Source organism: Lissotriton helveticus, chromosome 6 (genome assembly GCF_964261635.1).
Source record: "Lissotriton helveticus chromosome 6, aLisHel1.1, whole genome shotgun sequence".
NCBI classification, from domain to species: domain Eukaryota; kingdom Metazoa; phylum Chordata; class Amphibia; order Caudata; family Salamandridae; genus Lissotriton; species Lissotriton helveticus.
This window is the reverse complement of record NC_136067.1, coordinates 1102915744-1102934965: the sequence shown is the minus strand read 5'-3', so window position 1 is coordinate 1102934965 and position 19222 is coordinate 1102915744. Positions and strand designations below refer to the sequence as shown.

The 19222-nt window shown below is 48.4% G+C and overlaps 1 protein-coding gene across 1 annotated transcript in view; it reads right to left on the bottom strand.

The window, feature by feature from the left end:
* Positions 1-19222, bottom strand: part of LOC144761652 (two pore calcium channel protein 1-like) — a 603295-nt gene that overhangs the window by 464039 nt on the left and 120034 nt on the right. The gene's annotated exons all lie outside the window — the stretch shown is intronic.

Genomic DNA, 19222 nt, shown 5'->3' with positions numbered 1-19222 from the left:
ATAGTATATACAGAGCCAGGTTCCTAGACTCCTAAAATTGTAAAATTGGCCGCCTGTTAATATGCTCATTAAATAACACCGAAAGCTTGTATTAAAGCCAAGGGCTCTATAAATCAGTGTGCCTGATTGAGTAAAATTGGAGGACAGGGATAATGAGAAGATCTAGCCTTCGACATTATCTAGAACAGTAAAGCAAGTATACATGTCTTTAAAAAATATTGCAACCCCTTGCCAAGTCTACCTGACCTATTGTGTTGTACAATGCTGAGGCCATCTGGAATGGCCTTGGCCATGTCTGGTAAAGAAGAATCATGCAACCAGGTTTCCATGAGAATAAAAAGCATCAGGATTATAATCAATGAGGAAATTGCAAATATCAAGTTTATGAGTTCACTTGTTTGAACAGCATGCACATGGGAGAACCTGTATGCCCATGTAAGGGCCAAAATCGTCCTCATTAGATAAGGTGTCGACACGTCTTACAATAAGAATCATGTCTTTGAATTGCAAACAATCTTCCTCAGATTCACTACCTTGCCTAGCTTGTGCTACTAGTCTCTTTAATGCCTTAATTTTGTCCTTGCATACCAGAAAGAAGTGGCCCTTCTAACGCAGACCCTTGACAGAAGGAATGAGGGAGAGACGGATGAGTAAGAGAAGAGTCAGGGAAGGAAGAGGAAACCACTATAGCATATCAATGCATGTAACAATAATACCTCAACCTTATGACGGTTAAAGCAAGCCATCTCTCCCACTGTCCAACCCTATCTCTGTGTCTCTGGCACAGTGCGGTTATACCTCTTCATTTGTTGTTGTGAGAAGGAGATAAAAAGCATCATGCTGCCTCTATGCATATTTTGATTTTAGTTGCACCCAACATATTTTTTCAAAATTGATTGTTTTTATACCAGCAGGATAAAGGTGAGGAGCAGAAGTAAATGGGTAGGAGTGTGTCCTCTGGCACATGGAACACTTTGGGAAAATAGCAATTTGTTCTAGAGGTCAATTTTGGGTGTGCATGTACACCAGGTGTGCATCGTGCAAAGACCTTGGCCAGATTTATCCTTCAGTGTCCGCGTGCCCCTAAACAAGGGCTCAGCAGACCCCATTGGAAAAAATATTGAATGGATTACATTTTTATCTTTCACTTTAACTTCTTACAGTCACTTATCTGTAATGATGTTCCTATTTGTCCCCACAGAGCACAGGATGCCAGCTTGATGGAGAAACGCTATTTATTATATTCTTAACAGGTTTGCTATTCACAGAGCGCCGAGCGTCTCAGTGCGCCCAGCTCCGATGGCTGTTGCCGTTTTCGCCCTTCGCGCGCTTTGCGTCATGCCCTATGCGCATGCGCCAGTGTTCCGCTCTTGCCTCGGCGCGACACGTCATCACGCCGTGCACCGGAGGCTAGAGCGCAACACTACATATCTCCTTCTTTTCCAATAACACAAAACATATGTCCCAAGTCAATAGTCACTCATATCATAGTCTCTGAACCGAGAGGGCAGGGTGACTGTCCTCCCGGCACGGGTTCTTCTTACCGGGGTGAGCTCTTCCCTGTTACCTTCACCGGGAAGATTCCTCACGTCCTTCAGTGCGCCTTTCTCCTTTTCCCCAGCCGGGGCCGCACTCACCACTGTCCCTTCATCTGCCTGCGCTCCTTCGTTCACTCCATTGTCCTCTACGGCAGATCTCTCCTTCTGTCTCTCATCACCTTTCTCCATCTCTTCCTCGCCGTTGGTTTGCCACAGTTCCTCATTCTGTTCCTCTTTGCCTTTTGGCCATTGCATGATCCTGTTGACCTTTGCCATGCGGTCTTGGGACCATACTCTCCCATCGCTGAGCAAAGCTGCTCTCCCGTACACCTCTTGGACCTGCAGGGGTTTGCTGTACTTGCTTTCGCCTTTTCTTTGGAGGGTTGCCAGTTTGACCCTAACCCATTCCCCCTTTTCCAGGTTCGTGTCTTTGGTGTTGTGTCTTCTGTTGTAATGTGCGGCGTACACCTTACGGGCTTTCTCCAGGTTGTGCTGTACTACCGCCGGCGACCATTTGCTCGTCACAGTTTTTTCTCTCCATACTACATTGTCTCTCGTGAAGGGGAGTCTGCCCCTCAGGATCTGGAAGGGGCTGTAACCTAGCGCTGTTGGGGTGATCCTGTACGCCCACAGCATGCTCTGAACTTCCATTTCCCAATCTTTCCCTTGCATTATAGCCGTCTGTATGGATCCCATCAGCACACGGTTAAACCGTTCCACTTGTCCGTTGCATGCGGGATGATACACTGCAGTGTGTTTCGACTTTATCCCGTTCCTCTCCATGTACCTGATCCATTTATCAGAGGTGAACTGCGGCCCATTGTCACTCAATATTGTCTTCGGTATTCCTTCCCTTAAGAACAATGAGGTGAGGAATCTCAGCACCGTGTCTGTGTCCATGGTTTCTTGCACTTCTATCTCTGGCCATTTGGAATATTTGTCTATGACCACGCACAGGTATTTGGCAATGCCTTTGTTGTCGAGTACGGGACCCAAAATGTCCACAGCTATATCTTCCCAGGGGTTCTGGGGTCGCTCAAATTCCCCCAACGCCGGCCTCATTGGTCTCAGTATTTTATCAGCTCCTTGGCACTGGGCACATTCCCTCACTTGCTTTTCTATCTGACTGTCTATTCCCGGCCACCAGTACATTTGTTTCGCTCTTAGCTTCGTTTTCACAATGCCGAGGTGACCTTCGTGAAGTTGATTCAGTAGCAAGGGGATAAGAGTCACTGGGGGTATCACCTTGTCTCCCCGATACATGAAAATGCCCGAGTCGCTCATCGATAACTCCTCCCTTATCTCATAGTACTTCTTCAGCTCCGCTTTGAGGTGCCTTTTTTCTGGCCATCCAGAGATCAAATATTGTGTAACTTCCTCCATCTCTCTATCTTCTCCATAGGCCAGGGCCCATTCTTGCCTGCTGATTGTCTTCTCCGCATCCTCCATTATTGCCACCATCTTGTCCGTCTCGGGAGGGACTGCAGGTGCTTCCTCCATGGTGGAGGCTCGGCTCAAATAGTCCGCTACTTTGTTCCTTGTCCCTGGCAGGTACTCCACATCATAGGTATAGTCCAGTAGCTTGAGTGACATCTTCGCGATGCGCGGAGTGGCCGTGTCGTGGCTGCTTGAGGTTAGCACCTTGACCAATGGTTTGTGGTCTGTTTGTAGTTTGAAGCGGGTGCCCCAGACAAATTGTCTAAACTTTCCCATGGTCCAAGTGACCGCCAGCATTTCTTTTTCAATGACGCTATATTTCTGCTCCGTGGGGGATAGCGCTCGGGAAGCAAAACTGAGAGTCTCTACCGTGCCATCCGCTCTTTCCTGTGCAAGCACTGTTCCCAGTCCTCTTTCACTGGCATCTGTTGTCAATATGGTGCTGCCTGTAGGGTCATATCCGTGCAGGGGTATATCTCCACTTATGTCATTCTTTAACTCTTCGAATTCACTTTGTGCCTCTTCATCCCATTTGAATTGCGACTTGTCTCTGATGAGCTGGCGGAGTTTGTGAGTCTTGGTAGCAAAGTGAATTTGCTATAGTACTCCGCCATCCCGAGGAATGACCGCACTTCTTCCTTGTTGACCGGGGCTCTGGCATCACAAATGGCTTTCACGTTTTGTCTTTTGGGGGATATACCATGGTTCCCTATCTCATGTCCTAGATATGTGACAGATGACATGCCCAGCCTGCACTTACTCCACTCGGCTGTGAGACCTTTTTCTTGAAGCACTGTTAGTACTTTTGTCAACTTCTCGTCATGATCTTCCTTGCTTGTTTCCATGATCAGGATGTCATCCTGAAAGTACTGGACTCCTGGTAAGTCCTTAAAGAGGCGATGCATTAACTTTTGGAACACAGCAGCCGCTGAGGCCAGCCCAAACGGCATGCGGCGGAATTGATAACACCCAAATGGTGTGATGAATGAGGTTAGTTTCCTGCTTGACGGGTGTAAGTTGATCTGATGATACGCTGATGTGAGGTCTATTGTTGAGAACCATGATACCCCCTTTGTTCTTGCCAGCATTTCCTCGATCCTTGGTAGGGGAAACTTCTCTACTATCAAGCATTTGTTGAGCTCGCGGAGGTCCACACATAACCGTACATTGCCATTTGGTTTCCTGGCCACGACTAAGGGGGCCAACCATTCTGAGCTGTCAATCGGTTCTATTATCCCTTGTTCTTCCAATCTTTGGAGTTCCTGCTGGACAGCGTCTCTAACAGCAATGGGGATGTTCCTGACTTTGTGGGACACCGGACGGGCGTCCTCCTTGAGGAGTATTTTGTGCACGAACTTGTCCAACTTCCCTACGGAGCCTCCAAACACCTTTGGGAATGTCTGCCTTAGTTTGCCATGCTGTGGCCATAGGCTGTCTTCCGTCAGCAGGATCTGCTCTGTGCCACCTGGATCCAGCTTGATACCCAGGTCGCCCTGGTCTCTCCAGCCTAGCACTGAGGGTCCCCGCTCCGCCACGTACAGCTTGCAGGTCGCTGATCTGCCTCTGAATTCAAATTTCAAGGTGCGGAAACCCACCATGGGAATTGCGTTTTCAGTGTATGAAATGGGACAAATGTCCGGCGGATCTAGCTGGGGACCCAGGACAGGCACAAAGTCTTTCTCCCATACTGATCGTTGCACAATGGAGTACGGGGACCCCGAGTCAATAGCAATGTGGACTTTCACTCCCCCTATCAACATGTCTGTGCACGGCTTGTCCGAGCGCCTGCCCGTCACATCCAAAACCTGTTCCTCGATGCATAAGACCATGTCGTCGTTCTCCAGGTCGTCTTCATCCGGGGCTTCCGACGAGGACTGCCCTATGTACTTCACCACGGTTCTCTTCCCTTTCTTTCGGCACACTTTCTCAAAATGGCCGACGAGGCCGCAGAAAGAGCATCTGGCACGAAATGCAGGACACCGTTTGTCTTGCGCTGAATGATCTGCACTCCCGCACCTGTAGCACGCGAACTTGCTGTCCGTGGGATGTCTTCCTGGAGCTGCTTGTTTCCCTGTCCACTTAGAATCCTGCCTCCTTTCTCCGGCCGTTCCCTTGTACCTCGTGGTTGAGGACGCTTCGTCTATCTTGTTGACCATCTGTCTCTGTGCACTCTCCTTCTTTGCTGATTCAGCACAGCGCTTCGAAAGTTCCGCTTTCTTTACCATGGCAATTACGTCTTTGAGCGATGTCTCTCCTTGTGCCCACAACTTGTCCTGGACCGATTTGTTCGTGGTGTGCATGACAATTTGGTCTTTGATGTATTCATCCTGTAGTTGCCCATATTTGCACGTGATGGCTAGTCGCCTCAAAGCTGCCACATAATCATCTATCGACTCTCCTTGCTCCTGCTTCCTTTGCTGGAAGTTGTACCGATCGACGTATACGCATACTGCTGGGCGGTAATGATTGTCTAGGTCTTCCAAGGCGTTCTTGAAGACGTCATCTGCTGCGGCTGATCTCTCCGCTGGCACAATGTTCGCAAACACCCGTGCTCCTTCCGGGCCCAGGTTGTGCAGTAGCAATCTTTTCTTCCTAGCGCTGGGGAATTCTTCTCCGTTCTCATCCTCCAAGGCACCTACATAGTTTTTGAAGTACTCCCTCCAGTCCTCGCATTTCATCAAGGGTTCCCCCGGTCTGGGTAGGAATGGAACGGGCGCCGTTAGTGATGTCATCTGGCTGCTCATTCTGGGCGCTGTTCTTGGCCCTCCGTCACTGTTCCCTGGGCTGCCTGGTGCGGTGGGACTCCCTTCTTCGTCTGAGACGTCCCCTTGGCCTTTGGGACTGCCAGGTGTGCTGGTAATGCCACTTCGTGCGTCACTGGGGAGGTGTGCTTTTTCTTCCTCCCTGTCACTGTCCCTTTTCTCTGCCAGGGTCTCAGCTATGTGCCCCTCTGCGCGTTGTGCAGGCCTAGACCTGCTCTAGGTTGGTTGGTTGCCACGTGGTCGCAGGTTGCTGTGGTCTGGCGCTGCTGCCACGCTCTGTAGTGAATAGCGTTGTTTCTAAGGGCGTGCTCACCGCGTGGTGCCCCTTCCCGCTGACTCTGACCTGTTTCCTTGCTTTGTCTTCTGTCTTGCTCTTCCGGTGTTGCTGTGTGGGGCCGGTGGGGTGATCCCAACCCTCATCGCCACTGTAATGATGTTCCTATTTGTCCCCACAGAGCACAGGATGCCAGCTTGATGGAGAAACGCTATTTATTATATTCTTAACAGGTTTGCTATTCACAGAGCGCCGAGCGTCGCAGTGCGCCCAGCTCCGGTGGCTGTTGCCGTTTTCCGCCCTTCGCGCGCTTTGCGTCATGCCCTATGCGCATGCGCCAGTGTTCCGCTCTTGCCTCGGCGCGGCACGTCATCACGCCGTGCGCCGGAGGCTAGAGCGCAACACTACATTATTTTTCAATGTGTTTACTAAATATCCCAGTAATACACTAGACAAACAAAATTAGTGCGATGTGCTGCTTTCTTGCTTTTTCAGTCACAGTTATGACGACCTAGAAGTCTATGCTATTGCATAACTATCATGGAATGCTTGGAAGAAGAACAGCCTTCAGTTGGAGCAGTGTAATTCAGACTCCATCTTTAATTGTCACAATTTTACAATTATATACTCATATACAACATTGAGAGCCCGATCTAGGTAGGCAAATACCGGTCGGAAACGGCCGAAAATACCGATTTTCAGCCGTTTCCGACCGGTGTGTGGATATTGAGATGTAGGGGCATGTAAAATTACAGAATCGGTAATTTTACCAATTCTGTAATTTTACCGATTCGGTAAAATACCGAATTGGTAAAATTACAGATTCTGTAATTTTAGATGTAGGTAGCACTGTTTTCAGTGCGACAAGGGTTTAAGAATTCGTTATTTACCACCAACTAGAAGTTGGTGGTAAATAATGAAAACCCATCATAAAGCATTTTTTTCTGCTTTAAAAATTGTGCCATGTTGCAGACATATATGCCCAAAGGGCATGTATGTCAGCAACATGTGCACCCATGCACAATTGAGGGGTGCAACAGGGTGTCAAAGTGACACCCTGCCACCCTTCAATGTTTCCCCAATTACCGAATCGGTATTTACCGATTCGGTAATTGACATTGATTCCTATGGGCCTCAAGGCCCATAGGAATCAATGACAATTACAGACTCGGTAAATACCGATTCATTAATTACCGAATCATACCGATTCTGTAATTAATTCGGTAAATATTCCTACATCCCGATTGCCAGTTCTTAAATACCGAATCGGTATGATTCGGTATTTAAGAATCGGTAATCTGGGATTACCTACATCGGGCCCCGAGTGATCTGCCCAGAATCACAGGATGTTCAGCATCATTGCCGAGACTCGAACCAGGTTCCCCAGCTTCGAGGTCGACCGCTGTAGCTGTAAGACTACGTCCTCTCCGCCACAGATGGAAAGAGTTTCATATAGAGTGAACTAGACCCGAGACATCGGGTATCAGAGCGCTTTACATGAGCACCAGTTTCATTACAGATGGATACATTCATTTTTTATTAGGAGATTAGGTGATTAGGAGATTAGGTGATTTGCCCAGAATCACTGGATGTTGAGCACCGTTGCCGAGACTCGAACCTGGTTTCCCAGCTTCGAGGTCGACCGTTCTAGCTGCAAGGCTACATCCTCGCCCCCAGAGATGGCCCACTCCTCGAAATCTTATTTGTTAAACCCAAAGGGTATGCCATTCAGACTTACCACACTGCATGGTACCTCACATTAGATGGAACAAGTCAAAGTCTAAAATAAAGGGAAGAATACTCTATATGAATGCTACCTATCAAAGGACAAAGTTTCACACCATTGGAAGCCAAGTAGAAAACAAAAGATGCCACAAAATTTAGCACCTGCTCACATGGAATAACTGTCAATTCTTCTGGTGTCCTTTTGAGTCCTGCTTATCAAATGTTTCTCATGCCAGCAACCACTTCTCCAACATGCACGATCTGTAATTACCCTCCACATGCTATATCAAATTATCATTCTAACCCTATATAGACCTTTCCCCTAGACCATAACTATTCCTAACCACATAATAATCCTGCTCATTTTACTATGCATTTGCATGTTGGCATAAAACTACTAGCTGCATTGACTTTTAAAATCCCTCTCAATTAAATAATTGTGCATCTACAGTTTAATCACTCTAACAAACCAATTTGTACTAAATCTACCCACAAAGATCACAGATTTAAATAATGAAACGCGTATTAAAAACCCAGTGCCAAAAGCTATTACATTTGGACCATACATAAAGACGTTACTAACGAAAATAACATTAATAACAAAAATAATAATGATGATAATAAGGTATTTGAAGGGTCTGCCTTCTCCTCTATTTTGTATCTCTGCAAATTGCCCACAACTCATTTCATAGACCACAACAGCGCCTATTTTGAAACCATATTCTAGCAACCTAACAAGAACTAATCTCTTCCAGCCCCTCCATTCACCCCACCACACTACAGCATGAACTCACATACCTCTCACTAAGGATCACACGTAACGTCTATTAAATTATTCAAACACCTGGAACCGCAGACCATGTGACTGTGGGGGCAGATGGGGCGTTGGGGGCTGCAACTGGGAGATAATACGCATGAAATCTCACTATATGCAGACGACACACTGTTCTACCTTTGGAGACCAGAAGAATCAATACCTGCATCGATGGCCCACCTAGAGGAGTTCAGTAGGGGGGGGGGGCTGAAGCCCACCAGAAGTTCTATTTCCCTTGGAGGCTCTTTGTTGCCCACCTGTAGATGGTCTGCCACAGTTGGTTATGCACTGGGAGAAAGACAACTTCCTAGTGGACTGTAATATTGAGAAGAAAATAGAGGGGGTCCAGAGATCTATACAGTTTTGGTTTACCCAGTCTGTCATGGGAAGGTTGACAGTCGTCAAGATGGTTTATCCCCCTAGGGCTCTATGTGTGCTACAAAACTCCCAATCCCCCATGCCATGGACACATTTGAGAGATTGAAGAACCTGCTGGTAAACCTTGTCTGGGCATATAAGGGGCTGCTGGTGGCTATGAACACATTAAAACAGAACCAGGAAGAGGGAGGGCTCAGATTACCAGACATGGAGTTATATTATTATGCTGCCCATATCCAATACGCAGCAAAAATGGCGGGCAGGTATCAACAATAATGAAAAGCAATACAAAAGTGAAATTTGCCCATAAGAATCTCAAGATTTTATACTAGTATTTTAGCCAACAGACTAAGTAGCATAATATGAGGGTTGATAGCAGAAGACCAAAAAGGTTTTATGAAAGATAGACATATGCACTGCCTAAGTCATGAGCTAATACGGACGATTGATCTGTCAATATAAGGTAAAGTGCCACTTGCGATCATTACACTAGATGCAACTAAGGCATTCGATAGGGTGAACTGGCAGTATTTTTTATACCATGTTAGAGCACTATAAGCTGGGTAAAAAGTTCTGTAAGGCCATACCTGGCATTTATAGGGCCCCCTAGCCAAGAATCTTACTGAATGGTAATCTTTCATCAGGTTTCAAGATAACAAGAGGGACTAGACAGGGTTGCCCTCTTTTCCCGCAGCTCTTCGATTTGTATATTGAAGCCCTTGCTGGGAAAATAAGGTTGGAACACGGGATTACCCCCTTTACGTATGGCACATGGTCAAAAAAATAATCCTTATATGCCAATGATGTTATGGTATATAAGGTACACAAGAACGGGTCCCCGCTTTGGGTAGTTTAGACTCCCTGATAGCAGACTTTGGGAAGGGGACAGGGTATGAGCCCAATCCCTCCAAGACAGAGGTTTTTGTATGGAATATAAATGATAATCATAGGTTGATAAAAAGGGAAACAAAATATTTGGGTATAAAGGTCATTCCATCTCTAAAAAAGTTGGTAGAATTAAACTTCTACAAAACAATGGCAGAAACAAATAGGCTTTTACTTAGCTATTCCCATCTCCCATTGACAATACTGGGAAGTACCAATTTAATTAAGATGTCAATACTCCTGAAAGTCACCTTTCTTTTTAATATCATCACCCTTCATTTCATTAAGAGGACCCGGTTGCAAAAGCTACATGCTAGAATATATTCATTCCTATGGGCAGCTAAGGGTTCGGGAATTACAAGACGAAAGTTGAGGAGGAAGTATGATAAAGGGGGCATTGCCTTGCCAGAATTTCTTTATTTGTTTTTAATTTTCAAAACCTTAATTGACAATTATTGTTTTGACACTGCTTTAGGCCAACAACCCGGAGGCAGGCAGCTAATGTGGCATAGAAAAGACATAATGATATTCATTGCAATCAGTTACAGCTGTTACATAAGTATGTCATTTCCCGGAATTATCGATGGTGCGTCATATGGTGGCAAAATCATGCGGTACCTGCATTCGGTAGTTGCATAAGGCCTTGGCAGTAACGAAAACTGAAGAACAAAACAACCCCAGTTGGCTAGCATTGTAGAGCAGTAATTCAACATCACATCAAAGTATAGAGCGAAGCATCAGAATTTACACATGTCTAAGGAGCAGAGCAGACTACCGCTATAGTATCCATCAACAGTCCAGTTAGGGAGCTTACACAGCCATAATCATATAGCATCCATTCGTCTAGCATCCCAACTCTAGAGGAACAATCAACCATGTAGGCCATCTACACAGTCAGTCGACACACAAGTCCGTGCCTCCACGATTCAACCAGTCAGCCAATGGCGCCCATATATCAGGAGGTCTGGACCTTAAGGGCATCAGCTCCCAATATGTTGTCAGTTGGTTTTTGCAATATATTGCTGATTTTATCCAGTTCGCTATTGTGGGTGGAGTTCCTCTCTTCCAATGAACAGCTATTTGCCGCTTCGCTAGCAGTAGCAGCATGGCAACTAGTTTACGAGCATTCTTAGGGACCCCTCGCACATACCCTAGCAGTGCCACCAGGGGGTCCGGTGCCATGGCTAATTCCACCATGTTACCTATACACCGAAACACCTCCATCCAATAATCTGATATTTGCTGGCACCCCCATGTTAGGTGGAAGAAATCGGCCATGTCACCGTCACACCTCCAGCATTTTGCCTCACTCAGCAGACCCATCCTCAGTAGCTGTTTAGGTGTACGGTAAACTCTATGCAAGTAGTTAAAGTGAATCAGTCTCAACCTGTAGTTTGGTGACAGATTCCCCAGCTGCGAGCAACAGTACTTCCATGTCTGTTCAGGTATCTCTGATCCCAACTCAGCCTCCCAGTCTGATTTCGAGGTGCTAATTAGGACCGGGGCAGTGTTCTGCATCACTGTGTAAACGTGCGTTATTAGTTTACGAGGTGAATTATTAGAGAGCAAGTCTTCTAACGCAGGGAGCGTGGGGGGAGCTGCAGGAAAATCTGGATATCGAGATCTGCAAGCTGCTCTTAATTGATAGCATAGTAACATGTCTGAGGCAGTGGGAGTGTCGGGTGCACACATATTTTGTAAAGTGAGAAAGGTGTCGCCAGGGTACAAATCTCTAGCTGTAGTCAGGCCCCGCTTACGTGCTCTGTCCGTCACACCTCTGTCCGTGAGGGGTCCCAGCAGTGGGTTTCCCCCTAACGGCATCGAGGGGGAAAGAGTTCCGGAACACCCGCCCTCTGGGCCAATTTTGACCAGGCCCACCGCACCGATTCCACCGTGTTTACGTCTGTGGGTGATCTCTTATAGGGATGGTAGACTGCGGCGTTCAGAGGTGTGGGCGCAGCCATGTCCACCTCAATTGCAACATGCGGTTGGAACGGGTGGTACCAGTAGTGTAGGTATTGGGCTTGGGCACTATATGCATATAGTTTGAAGTCGGGCGCAGCGAGTCCGCCCTGGTCGAACGGGAGCGTCAATAGTTTCCAAGAGACCCTGGGTTGTCTTCCCGCCCACACTAGTTCCAAAATTGCTGTCCGGAGTCGTTTGAAAAATTGTACAGTTAGAGGCACGGGTATATTAACAAATAAATATAGAAATTTGGGCAATACAACCATTTTGGTTATTGCTATGCGCCCCGTGAGGGAGAGTGGTAGTGTCTTCCATCTTGTAACTTTCCCTTCTAGCCAGTCCATGGTCGTCCCATAGTTGGCCAGCCAAATTTCTTGTGTGGACCTGCTGAACCAGATGCCCAGGTATTTAATCTCATTGGTCGCCCACTCAATCGGGTAAGCCGTGTCACATCTCTTGGTGTCATCGGTAAGCGGCAGCATCACCGATTTCCTCCAATTTATCAAAATGCCCGATAGGCCTCCATATCGCACAAACTCTCTCATTAAAGGATCAAAATTCTCCTCTTGGTTAGTCATGTAGATTGTCATATCGTCAGCGTACATTGATATTAGTAGGCCGCGGGACGTAAAGCCTATGCTGCGATGTGTGTGATGCTGTCGCAGTCTGGCCGCCAGGGGCTCGGTGGCAATAGCGAAGAGGAGCGGTGACAAGGGACACCCCTGTCTCGTGCCCCGCGAGATGGCAAACAGGTCAGAGCAATGGCCATTTATGTTGACGCGTGCCAGAGGGTCAGTGTAAAGTAATTGAATGCGTTGTATAAGCAACGGGCTGAATCCCATGCGTGTGAACAGGGCAAATAGAAACCGCCATTCCAAGGAGTCAAACGCCTTAGTGGCGTCAAGTAGCGCAGCAGCCGCTTTGCATTCACGGCTCAGGTAAGAGGCCAAAAAGCACCCGCAAGTTGTGAGAGGTCGAGCGACCCGGCACGAAGCCGGACTGGTCGCACAAAGCTATTTGGGGCAGCATGGGCTTCATTCTGTCGGCTAAGAGTCTGGCATATATTTTGGCGTCCAGGTTTATGAGTGAGAGGGGTCGGTAGGAATCAGGACAGGTCGGATCTTTGTTCGGCTTAAGTAACGCGATTATCATGGCCTCACGGAGCGTGGGCGGCAGCACCCCGTTTTCTACAGCTTCCTGGAAGACCCCGTGCAATCGGGGGGCTACAATGTCGATGTATTCCTTATAAAAGGCCGCCGTTAGACCATCCGGGCCAGGTGCCTTATCCGCCGGCATACTCGTGATCACCGCTCGGATATCCTCCACATCAAATGGAAGATCCATATATTGTCTCGCCCCATTATTGAACCAAGCCAGGCTAATCGTATTGAGATATGTTTCTATATCCGAGTCCTCTGGACTTGTCTGAGACGTGTACAGTGATTTATAGAAAGCCGTCATGGTGTTTAGTATGTCACGCGGGGTGCGCACGGTAACACCGCTCGTGTCCGTTAGTTCTGTAATAAAACCCGCGCCCCTGGGTGCACGCAGCAATGACGCTAACGTTTTCCCGGCTCGCTCGCCCTCTCCATATCTCCTAGCTAGAGCATATTTATTGAGAAAGGCTGTTACCCTCTCAGCTTCCTCCTGATATTTCGTCAGCGTATCTCTGAATGCTCCCTGGGTCGATGGGTTCGGGGACCGGGCTATCTCCTCCTCAAGTTTCACAAGTTCTTTTTCCAGGCTCTCCAATGTGCTCCGGATGGATCTGAGAACCCCTGTTTTGAGAGCCAGACCTTGCCAGAATTTTAACTACATGCATGGGCTTTTCAGTAAAAAACGTTTATGTTTTTGCTATCTGAAAAGGGTGGGTCAGGGATTGATCAGCTACGGAGGCCTTGGTAAATGAAGTGGGAAATGGTGGGGCCAAAATGATGTATAAATTCAGGGACCAAAGTTTTCTTTAAATTAGGCTAAAAGTGTTACGGATGGAGGCTCGATTATGGGCCCAGATTCGGCATGTAAGAAATCTGTCATACTATAGTAGGTATGCATCAATGTGGGACTCACCAGGCTCCCCGGAATGTCTGAAAGATAGGCTAGCGAGGAGTATAAGGGCATCAGGAATTAGTGAACAGGGACAGATCCTCCAGACAAGGAATCTCCATTCCTGGATACAGTTTCAAGAGCTAACCAACAAATCTGTGTCCAAGTATAAATTTCTTAAACTACAGAGCTGGGCCCGAACTCTTGAGAAAGATAAAGATGATACCAACGACCTGGAAGAACACCTGAATAATAACTCACAACAAAAGAAGGTGGTGGCAACCTGGTATGCGCTAATCATGGAAAACTCAGAGAAGTTGCAAAGTACACCTAATTCTCTATGGGGAGGAATAATGCCGGATATAAATCTCGATCAATTATGGCAAGTATCCCTTTGGTTTTTATACAGTGTGGTCAAACCAGCATACTTAAGACGGAATCATCTTTTTTCTCTCCACAGAGCCTATTGGACACCAATAGCAAAACTAGGGGGTTCTGAGGAGGTCTAGTGTAAGAAATGTGGCTTAAGTGTGTAGATGATGTTCATATGTTCATTTCCTGCACAAACATCAAGGATTTCTGGAAGGATGTGTGTACATTGGTGAATGATCTCTTACATACTCAAATTAAGGTAAGCCTGGATTTAATTATTTTTGGATTACCATCAGATGTTGGAGACCTTTTGGACTACCGTAATAAATAAAACATGTATTTCATTCTGTTGGGAAGAAGACAGACTTGTAAATATTGGATCCAACCGTCGCCACCTTCAAAATCAGAATGGCTTTACTCAGTACTCTGTGTTCATAGCATGGATATGATCATCCGTCCTCAAAAAATGTGGCTTAATGACGGGATCCTTGACTACCTGGCTGAAAAGGAGGGAAGGAATGTAACTTTTAAGCTAACTAGGGAGGTTCGAGTTGACATATCATCGGCTGGGTCCAATGATTATAGCCATTTGGGTAACAGGACAATGCAGTGATGTCCCCTTTTCCGCAATACTGTTGTCTCAAAGTCTCTCTGGTTGGGCAGACTACTAAAATAAAAGGAGAGCCTGAAGGTTTCAGGTGGAACAATAATGGCAAATATGGACCAAAAAAAACCAATAATGAAAAGCAATTGCTGAAAGGGTCACACAAGCACATGCCCATGCCCATTGGGGAGGTGCTGATGAGGAGGGCCGGACTGGGGGACGAGTTCCCTTACCTAGTTCAGCACATAAGCCGGATCTGGGAGTGGATTATTATCAGAATACTAGGACAACGTCCTTTTTAGTGACCTAGATGTGTGGGTGCTGAATCCCTTCAAGGACATACGCTCCGCCATGTCTATCACTCGATGCCAAGATGGAGACTGTAGAAATCTAGGAGATTTATGCCTGGAGGAGCGACTTCTCATGTATCAGGAGGCCTACTCCCTAGGCGTGGACAATATCTATAATATGCTAAAATTGCTCAAACGGCGAGAGAGATCTGGAGCGATTTCCTGGAGTTCTCTGAGACATTGCAGATGATCCTAAATACGGGCGACAGGGGGACACATAGTCTCCTGGATATACAAAGCTCTTAGATCGGACAGGCCCAGACAACAGTTACCAGCTAGGGAGGCATGTGGGGAGGACATGGGGGAACAACTCACAGACAAGGCATAGAAACACACCTGCGCATTAGTTAAGATGGTTTCCGGAAACACCAGGTTTAAACTACTGCAACTTAACTATCTACAATGTACATATCTTACCCCCTTAAACTCAATAGGCTATATATGGGATCTTCAATTGCATGCCTCCGTTGTGGACTGTATTCTTACATACGGTGTGGTTCTGTGGGGAGGTGCTTGCCTACTAGCAGTAAGTGGTAGAACTGCTACGGCAAACAACAGGGCTGACATTGGATCCTGACCCTAAGCAGTGCCTACTGGCCACCCAGGCAGGGTACAATGCATTATATATTTCTGCAGCTGGCATTACTGCTGGCTAAAAGGCGTGCTTATATGGTGTGGCTGGGCACACAGGGCCATATGGTGATCAACTGGGAATGAGACACAGTAGAATGGGCTTTGGCTGAGGAAAAGCACAGTCACCTTTCTTGTAAAGACGACAAGGTCCACGACGATCTAGAAACCTGGGGAGACTTGCTGAATACGTGGGGGCGGGGGGGGAGGAGGGTGGATCCGGGTCTGAGGCTGCTGAGGAGATTTCGCCCTCTACACGAGTCTCTCATGGATAGAACAATTTCAAACAGCTGGGACATGCAGAGGGAATCTCAGGTACATGCTCGAGCTAAAGAAGCAAAGGGATATGAAGATGTTTAAGTCTAGGTGGATAGAGGAGATAAGGATTGTGCTTCAATATAAAAGAGGGCAACTGCAGGTGGGCTGAGCCGGCATCTAGCTAACTAATGTCAGTCAGTCAGTCAGAATACTTTATTTCGATAAATTAATATCATAAAAAGGCAATAGCTAACTAATGACATGATGAATCCGGCATGTGATGGTCACAGTCTTTGTGACCATCTGTTATACATGTTATGCATATTCAACTACAAAGAAACTCGACTAAATGCATGGAATAGTTTCTTTGAAAGCACAAGAGTAACCAACACTAATCAATGACACTGGACTAACCAGTATCAATGGGTTTCCGGAGCTGCATGCTTCCCACCGTAAAGCGCATCAGCTCTTCAGTAGTGTTAACATGCGGTATGTAAATGCAATGACAATACAACAGAATTATATTACATTTTTGGATGAGTGTGTTGCACGAATGATGCATCATATACAGCTTCTTATAGCACTAAGACACATCAGGCAAAAAAGTTCAATTATATCTTAATCAATTAGGAAAAAGTGAAAATAAACTAGTTGCAGCTTCCTTTTATCCACAACACACAAAATAAATAATCAATCAATCAGGTCATTTGTAGAGCGCACTACTCACCCGTAGGGTCTCAAGGCGCTGGGAGGGGGGGGGTGCCGCTACTGCTCGAACAGCCAGGTCTTGAGCTTCTTCCTGAAGGAGAGGTGGTCTTGGGTCAGGCGCAGATTGGTCGGGAGTGAGTTCCAGGTCTTGGCGGCCAGGTAGGAGAAGGATCTTCCTCCTGTTGTCGCTCTTCGGATGCGGGGGACGGCGGCGAGGGCGTGGTTGGTTGATCTGAGGAGGCGCTTGGGAGTGTAGAAGTTGATCCGGTTGTTGAGGTAGCTCGGGCCTTGGTCGTGTAGGGCTTTGTGCGCGTGGGTGAGGAGCCGGAAGGTGATTCTCTTGTTGACCGGGAGCCAGTGCAGATCTCTCAGGTGTCCGGAGATGTGGCTGCGTCGGGGGATGTCGAGGATGAGTCTCGCCGAAGCGTTCTGGATCCGCTGGAGTCTCTTCTGGAGTTTGGCAGTGGTTCCGGCGTAGAGGGCGTTGCCGTAGTCCAGTCGGCTGGTGACGAGGGCTTGGGTGACCGTCTTCCTCGTCTCGGTGGGGATCCACCGGAAGATCTTACGTAGCATGCGCAGGATGTTGAAGCATGACGAGGAGACGGCGTTGACTTGCCTGGTCATGGAGAGGGAGGAGTCCAGGATGAAGCCCAGGTTGCGTGCGTGGTCCGTCGGTTTGGGTGCGGTGCCCAGGGCGGGGGGCCACCAGGAGTCGTCCCAGGCGGAGGGCGTGGAGCCCAGGATGAGTACCTCCGTCTTGTCTGAGTTCAGTTTCAGGCGGCTGGTCGTCATCCATTCGGCTACGTCTCTCATCCCTTCGTGCAGGTTGGCTCTGGCGGTGGCGGGGTCGTTGGTCAGGGAGAGGATCAGCTGGGTGTCGTCGGCGTAGGAGATGATGTTCAGGTTGTGTTGGCGTGCGATGGCCGCGAGGGGGCTCATGTAGACGTTGAAGAGGGTTGGGCTCAGCGAGGATCCTTGGGGTACGCCGCAGATGACTTTGGTGGCCTCTGACTTGTACGGTGGTAGGCGGACTCTTTGTGTTCTTCCGTCGAGGAAGGAGGTGATCCATTCCAGTGCCTTCTCCTGGATTCCGATGTTGCTGAGGCGCTGTACTAGGGTGCGGTGGCAGACAGTGTCGAAAGCCGCGGAGAGGTCCAGGAGGATGAGGGCCGCTGTTTCTCCGTTGTCCATCAGAGTTCGAAGGTCGTCGGTGGCGGCGATGAGGGCGGTCTCGGTGCTGTGGTTCGCTCGGAAGCCGGACTGTGAGGGGTCGAGGGATCCATTCGTCTCGAGGAAGGCGGCCAGCTGTTTGTTGACGGTCTTCTCGATGACTTTGGCCGGGAACGGGAGGAGCGAGATGGGACGGTAGTTCTTGAGGTCGGTGGGGTCTGCTGTGGGTTTCTTGAGGAGAGCGCTGAGTTCGGCGTGCTTCCAGCTCTCAGGGAAGGTGGCGGAGTCGAAGGAGGTGTTGATGATGTCCCGCAGGTGGGGTGCGAGGACAGCGTCGGCCTTGTTGAAGACGTGGTGAGGGCAGGGGTCAGTCGGAGATCCGGAATGGATGGAGTTCATGGTGCGGATGGTGTCTTCGGTGCTGATCGGGGTCCAGGTGCGGAGGGTGGTGGATGGTGGCGTCGTTGCGGTTGTGGCTTGCGTTGGTTGGTTGTTGAAGCTGTTGTGTATGTCCGTGATCTTGTTGTGGAAGTAGGACGCGAGGGAGTTGCAGAGGTCTTGCGACGGTGTGATGTCGTTGTTTCCGGCGTTGGGGTTGGAGAGCTCTTTCACGATGTTGAAGAGTTCCTTGCAGTTGTGTGCGTTGTTGTCCAGCCGGTCCTTGTATGCATTTTTCTTGGTGGCGCGGATCAGTTGGTGGTGTTTCCGGGTGGCGAGCTTGAGGGTGGTCATGTTGTCCGTCGTTGGTTCCCTTCTCCAGGCTTTCTCGAGGGCTCGACAGTTCTTCTTGGAGCACTTGAGTTCGTCGGTGAACCATGGTGTTTTTCTGCTGCAGGATCTGCTGGGCGGGGTCCTTAGAGGGGCGAGTTCGTCCGCGCAGTTGCTGATCCACTTCGTGAGGTTGTCGGCGGCCTGGCTGGGGTTCGCTGAGTTGGCGGGAGGGTGCTGGCTCAGGGAGGCGGTGAGCTGGTCGGCTGTGATCTTGTTCCAGCTTCTTCGAGCAACCTGTTGCTGGAGGTGGTGGATCGTCGTTCTTCTGAAGGTGAAGTGGACGCAGCTGTGGTCCGTCCAGTGGAGTCCTGTTGCGTGGCTGAAGGTGACGTCTTTGCTGGATGAGAAGACGGCGTCGAGTGTGTGTCCGGCGAGGTGGGTGGGGGTGGTCACCAGTTGCTTGAGTCCGAGGTTGTCGAGGTTGTCGAGCAGGGTGATGGTGTTGCGGTCGTTGTTGTTCTCCAGGTGGAAGTTGAGGTCCCCCAGGAGGATGTAGTCGGCGGAGGGGAGAGCGTGCGGGCTGACGAAGTCGGCG